This window comes from Trichechus manatus, unplaced genomic scaffold, assembly GCF_000243295.1.
Source record: "Trichechus manatus latirostris isolate Lorelei unplaced genomic scaffold, TriManLat1.0 scaffold00019, whole genome shotgun sequence".
NCBI lineage: Eukaryota > Metazoa > Chordata > Mammalia > Sirenia > Trichechidae > Trichechus > Trichechus manatus.
Window position 1 is genome coordinate 9,186,371 of NW_004443955.1, and position 7,667 is coordinate 9,194,037.

Sequence of the window (7,667 nt, forward strand, 5' to 3'; positions counted from 1 at the left end):
TTTTTATATATACATTTTTAATGTTATATATACATATAAAACAGTTGCTGTCAAGTCAATTCCAACTCATGTGTTTCAAAGTAGAACTGTGCTCTGTAGGGCTTTCATGAGTGTGACCTTTTGGAAACAGATTGCCAAGCCTTTCTTCTAAGGCACCTCCGGGTAGGTTCAAACCACCAACCTTTCAGTTAGTAGCCCAGCACTTAACTGTTTGCACCACCTAGGATTGTTTGAAAACAAAAAACCAAACCTGTTGCTGCTGAGTTGATTCTGACTCATAGTGACCCTACAGGACAGAGTAGAACTGCCCCATAGAGTTTCCAAGGAGTGCCTGGTGGATTCAAACTACTGACCTTTTGGTTAGCAGCCGTAGCTCTTAACCACTATGCCACCAGGGTTTCCAGGATTGTTTAAGATTTCTTAAAAAAGACAAAAAGTGCTAACCATAAAATAAGTGATCGGTAAACATAACTGTAGTTAAATTGAGAACTTTTACTCATAAAAATACACAAAGAAAATTTTCACAAGCAAAACTGAAAGGTGTTAGAACACATTTAAATAATAAAGGATTAATATCCAGGATATATTAAGAGCTATGCCAAATCATTAGATGAATGACCTATTAGAAAAAATGTGACAAAGGACATGGATAATCATTTAAAAGAAGAGAAAGGAACTCCATCTCCAGTAATGGCCATGTAGCTAGTAACTGTAAACTAAAGTTCTTGCACATAACAAATATAAACAATGTGAAAATAATATTTAAAATTATGTAAATAAATGTTATGAGTTTTTTTAATTTAAACAAATTATAAGCAAATAAACAAAAATGTTTAAAAAAAAAAAAGCAAACACCATTTGAAAGCACTGAACAATGACCAAAAGCTGGTAGAAACTGGAAGGTAGTAGTTCTTGAAGAAAGGAGCTACATGGCATGAGATTTGTGTTAATATAAGGGCCCTCGTGGCACAGGGAATCCTGGTGGTGCAGTGGTGAAGAGCTCAACTGCTAACCAAAAGGTTGGCAGTTTGAATCCACTAGCCGCTCCTTGGAAACCCTATGGGGCCGTTCTTGTTGTTGTTATTAGGTGCTGTCAAGTCAGTTCCGACTCATAGTGATCCCATGTACAACAGAATGAAACACTGCCCAGTCCAGCACCATCCTCACAATCTTTGCTATGCTTGAGCTCGTCACAGCCACTGTGTCAATCCACCTTGTTGAGTCTTCCTCTATTTTGCTAACCCTCCACTTTACCAAGCATGATATTCTTTCCCAGGGACAGGTCCCTCCTGATAACAAGTCCAAAGTACGTGAGATGAAGTCTCACCATCCTTGCTTCCAAGGAGGATTCTGGCTGTACTTCTTCCAAGACAGACTTGTTTGTTCTTCTAGCAGTGCATGGCATATTCAGTATTCTTCGCCAACAGTGTAATTCAAAGGTGTCAATTCTTCTTCGGTCTTCTTTATTCATTGTCCAGCTTTCGCATGCATATGAGGTGATTGAAAATACCATGGCTTGGGTCAGGCGCACCTTAGTCCTTAAATGGTGTAGCTCTACTCTGACCTATGGGTTGCTATGAGTTGGAATCGAATCACAGCAACGGGTTTGGTTTTGGTTTTTGGTGGTGCAGTGGTTAAGCGCTTGGCTGCTAACAGAAAGTTTGGTGGTTCAAATTCCCCAGCTGCTCTGCTGGAGAAAGATGTGGCAGTCTGCTCTTGTAGTTTTCAGCCTTGGTCATCCTATGGGGCAGTTCTACTCTTCATCGGCAACAGTTTTTTTTTGTTTGTTTGTTAGGTTTTATGTTAATGTGGCTTTTTGCCTGAGGGAACTTTTGGGTCTACGTGGTGCAAGACAGATGGAACTTCAGTAGAAAGCTGCAGTCTTAGTGGCTTGAGGCTGGAAAGTGAGGGGAGATCCTGGGAAGAAGGAGCCACAAAGGGATAAGGCCAAAGATCTGTGTATAAATTCTGTCAAAATCTGTAGCAGAGCCCTGAACTGTGCACGCACAAGGGAGACTACAGATGCACAGCGTAAGCAACAGCAAGAAGACTGAAAGAGCTGAGTGGAGATTTCAGCTGCTGCCTATTACGGGGGAAACAGAGGTTGGAATGATTCCATCCAAGTTAATTGCCAAGACAAAAAACAAAAACACTGTACAGAGAATGTAATTTAGAGTTTGTGTAACATATATCCATGTATTGTGGGGTTTATAACATATGCTGATGATATATATGACAATAGCAAAAATGATGGGAGTGTAAATGTAACTATATTGTCTTATATTTTAAATGAAGTGGTATAATATTAACTCTAAGTAAGCTGTGGTAAGTTAAGGATGCATACTGAAATTCCTAAAACAATTAAAAATTGATGCAAAGGGGTATAGCAAATACACTAATAGAGGAATTAAAATGGAATATTGACCTATTTGATTAAGAAGGCAGGAAAAGAGAACAGAGGAATAAATTTAGAAAGGACAAATAGAAAACACATAGCAAAATGGTAAAAGCAAATACAACCAAACCAATAATTATATAAAGTGTGCATGGACTAAATATTCCAATTCAAAGGTAGAACTTGTCAGATTAGACTTAAAAAGCAATTCCAAATTATATGTCATATGTAGGAGACACATAATTTAGAGTAAAAGGATGGAAAAAGATATATTATCCATACATAAATCAAAACAACTATAGTGCTGTATTGAAACAAAGACTTCAAGACAGAGAGTACTGCCAGAAAGAGGTCATTTTATAAAATCAAAAGAGGCAATTCGTGAGGACAACATTAAAATCATAAATGAGTATGTACCTAATAACAGCATTTCAAAATACATAAAGCAAAAACTGACAGAACTAAAGGAAGAAATGGAAAAATCCACAATCATAGTTAAAGGTTTTAACACACTTCTCTCAGTAGTTCATATAACTAGACAAAAAAAATCAGTAAGGATATAGAAAATCTGAACAAAACTATCAAAGCTTTGGATTAATTAAAATGTAAAACAATACGCTCAAGAACTGTAGAGCACACATTCTATCCTTTTCCAGTAATATGTTGTTGTTGTTGTTGTTAGGTGCCGTCGAGTTGGTTCTGACTCATAGCGACCCTACGTACTACAGAACGAAATACCATCTGGTCCTGTGCCATCCTCACAATTGTTGTTATCCTTGAGCCCATTGTTGCAGCCACTGTGTCAGTCCATCTCGTTGAGGGTCTTCCTCTTTTTCGCTGACCTTCTACTTTACCAAGCATGATGGCCTTTTCAGGGACTGATTCCTCCTGATAACATGTCCAAAGTATGTAAGACATAGTCTTGCCATCCTTGCTTCTAAGGAGCATTCTGGTTGTACTTCTTCCAAGCCAGATTTGTTCATTCTTTTGACAGTCCATGGTTTATTCAAAATTCTTCACCAACACCACAATTCAAAGGCGTCAATTCTTCTTCCGTCTTCCTTATTCATGGTCCAGCTTTCGCATGCGTATGAGGCAATTGAAAATACCATGGCTTGGGTCAGGCATACCTTAGTCTTCAAGGTGACATCTTTGCTTTTCAACATTTTAAAGAGGTCTTTTGCAGCAGATTTGCCGAATGCAATGCGTCTTTTGATTTCTTGACTGCTGCTGGGAGGATTTTTGTTTTCTTTATGTTGAGATGTTATCCAAACTGAAGGCTGTGGTCTTCATCAGTAAGTGCTTCAAGTCCTCTTCACTTTCAGCAAGCAAGGTTGTGTCATCTGCAAATAGGTTGTTAATGCATCTTCCTCTAATCATGCTGCCTCACTCTTCATCATAGAGTCCAGCTTCTCAGATTATTTGCTCAGCATACAGATTGAATAGGTATGGTGAAAGGATACAACCATGACACACTCCTTTCCTGACTTTAAACCACACAGTATCCCCTTGTTCTATTCGAACGACTGCCTCTTGATTTGTGTACAGATTCCTCGTGAGCGCAATTAAGTGCTCTGGAATTCCCATTCTTCAAAATGATATCCATAATTTGTTATGATCCACAAAGTTGAATGCCTTTGCATAGTCAATAAAACACAGGTAAACATCTTTATGGTGTTCTCTGCTTTCAGCCAGGATCCATATGACATCAGCAATGATATCCCTGGTTCCACATTCTCTTCTGAATCTGGCCTGAATTTCTGACAGTTCCCTGTCAATATACTACTGCAGCTGCTTTTGAATGTTCTTCAACAAAATTTTACTTGTGTGTGTTATTAGTGATATTGTTCGATAATTTCCACATTCAGTTGGATCACTATCTTGGGAATAGACATAAATATGGATCTCATCCAGCTAGTTGGCCAGGTAGCTGTCTTCCAAATTTATTGGCATAGATGAGTGGGCACTTCCAGCGCTGCATCAGTTTGTTGAAACTTCTCAATTGATATTCCATCAATTCTTGGAGCCTTTTTTTTCGCCAATGCCTTCAGTGCAGCTTGGACTTCTTTCTTCAATACCATAGGTTCCTGATCATATGCTACTTCCTGAAATGGTTGAACGTAAACCAATTATTTTTGGTATGACTCTGTATATTCCTTCCATCTTCTTTTGATGCTTGCTGCGTTGTTTAATATTTTCCCCATAGAATCCTTCGCTACTGCAACTTGAGTCTTGAATTTTTTCTTCAGTTCTTTCAGCTTGAGAAATGCCGAGTGTGTTCTTCCCTTTTGGTGTTCTAACTCCAAGTCTTTGCACATGTCATTATAATACTTTGTCTTCTTGAGCTGCCCTTTGAAATCATCTGTTCAGCTCTTTGACTTCATCAATTTCTTCATTTCGCTTTAGCTACTCGACGTTCAAGAGCAAGTTTCAGAGTCTCTTCTGACATCCGTTTTGGTCTTTTCTTTCTTTCCTGTCTTTTTAATGACCTCTCGCTTTCTTCCTGTGTGATGTCCTTGATGTCATTCCACAAATCGTCTGGTCTTCAGACATTAGTGTTCAACAAGTCAAATCTATTCTTGAGATGGTCTCTAAATTCAGGTGGGATATAATCAAAGTCGTACTTTGGCTCTCTTGGACTTGTTCTAATTTTCTCCAGTTTCAACTTAAACTTGTATATGAGCAATTGATGGTCTGTTCCACAGTCCACCCCTGGCCTTGTTCTGACTGATGATATTGAGCTTTTGCATTGTCTCTTTCCACAGATGTAGTCGATTTCATTCCTGTGTATTCCATCTGGTGAGGTCCATGTGTATAGTTGCCATTTATGTTGCTGAAAAAAGGTATTTGCAATGAAGAAGTCGTTAGTCTTGCAAAATTCTATCATGCAATCTCCAGTATGGTTTCTATCACCAAGATGATATTTCCAACTACTGATCCTTCATCTGTTTCCAACTTTTGCATTCCAATCACCAGTAATTATCAGTGCATCCTAACTGCATGTTCAATCAATTTTAGACTGCAGAAGCTGGTAAAAATCTTCAATTTCTTCATCTTTGGCCTTAGTGGTTGGTGTGTAAATTTGAGTAATAGTTGTATTAACTGGTCTTCCTTGTAGGCATGTGGATATTAGCCCTATCACTGACAGCATTGTACTTCAGGATAGATCTTGAAATGTTCCTTTTGACAATGAATGCAACGTCATTCCTCTTCAAGTTGTCATTCCCTGCATAGTAGATCACATGATTGTCCAATTTAAAATGGCCAATACCAGTCCATTTCAGCTCACTAATGCCTAGGATATCGATATTTATGTGTTCCATTTCATTTTTGACGATTTCCAATTTTCCTAGATTCATACTTCGTATATCCCACGTTTTGATTATTAGTGGCTGTTTGCAGCTGTTTCTTCTCATTTTGAGTCATATCACATCAGCCGATGAAGGTTCCAAAAGCTTGACTCCATCCACGTCATTAAGGTCGACTCTACTTTCAGGAGGCACCTCTTCCCAAGTAGTCTTTTGAGTGCCTTCCAACCTGGGGGGCTCATCTTCCCACACTGTATCAGACAATGTTCCACTGCTATTCATAAGGTTTTTCACTGGCTAACTCTTTTCAGAAGTAGACTGCCGGGTCCTTCTTCCTAATCTATCTTAGAAAAAGCTCAGCTGAAACCTGTCTGCCATGGGTGACCCTGCTGGTATCTGAATACCGATGGTATAGCTCCCAGCATCACAGCAACACTCAAGCCCCCACAATACGACAAACTGACAGACAGGTCCCAGTGGTACAGGTTTAATAATTCTGAAACTGCTTTCTGTATATCCTAGGTTTAAACAAGTGAGAAAATATATTGAAGATAATGGAGCAAGGTTTCTCACTGTTGGAAAAGGCATTACAAATATGGAAATGGTGAAAACTAGAATATAACCTGTAGTGGTGTTAGATTGCAATTGGAGCTATCAGTATGCACTAATAGATGCAAAACGTGTCAAATTATACACACACACTCTCACAATTACCTAGTGCTGTTGAATGGGCCAAGTAGCAATGAACACACCTGACACTCAGATTTTGGTGTCTAAATACTATTCTCCACTAAGAGGAATCAGGATTCCTTGGTAAAATGGCTGATTCGTGTTGGGATGAGGAAAGTAGAGGATAATCCTGGAACATCTTATAGCATCAGAAAACAAGATAGTGCTCAAAGAATGATGGGGACATATCAGAAGGATGTAGGAGTCAGCTTGAAGGGCCTCCTATGGTACAAATCATGGACAATTAGAGCATCAAAATAAATGATGTTCATAAAGAATTATAAAGCATCAAATACTATAAAAACCCACCAGTCCATACTGATATGAATGAATGAATGAATGAATGGAAAACACTGCCTCACAGTAGAATACCTACTCATAAAAGATGGAGTTAGAAAATCATCAATGGATACTAAAATTGGTAAGTGAAAAGTTGATGAGGAACAGGATATTTAAGTATCAAAGTTATCTCCTCACAAATTATTTATTAGTTTAAAAGAAACAATAGTAATTTGGGAAAGCCGGCAGGCATCACCTTCATCAAATGATCATTTTCCTCACTAACTTCACTGGGTCAGACTGATACCTTGAGCCTCTTTGTACTGTGCACTGAAGACATGAAGTCACTGCGGTAGTTTTCCTGCCAAAACTGCATAACCTGTACCAAGTTGTAAGGAAACAAACAAATCCATATTTCAGGGACACTCTACAAAATAATTGGCCTGTACAATTCAAAATGTTAGTTAAGACAAAAGCTCAGAAACTGTTCCAAATTACCAGTAACTTAAGATACGTGACAACTGAATACAGTAAGTGATCTTGGAATGATCCTGGACCAGGGGAAAAGAACTATAAAGGATATTATTGGGCAATTGACAAAATTTGGACTTTGGATTAGAAAATAGCATTATATTAAATGTTAAACTTCCAGATATGGTAACTATACTGTGGTTCTATGTATGTAAGTGAATGTCGTTGTTCTTAGGAGATACATACTGAAGCACTCAGGGGTAAAGCGCCACGTTTCCAATTTTCTCTTCAATTGTTCAGAAAAAAAAAAAGATAAAGCAAATGGGGACTAAATTTATTGTCATTTTTTGGAAACTCTGAAATACCAAAATAGAAAGGTATTTTAAAACAGACAATAAGCACATGATAAACGCTGTTGTTGTTGTTAGGTGCTGTCAAGCTGGTTCTGACTCATAATGACTCTATGTACAACAGAATGAAATACT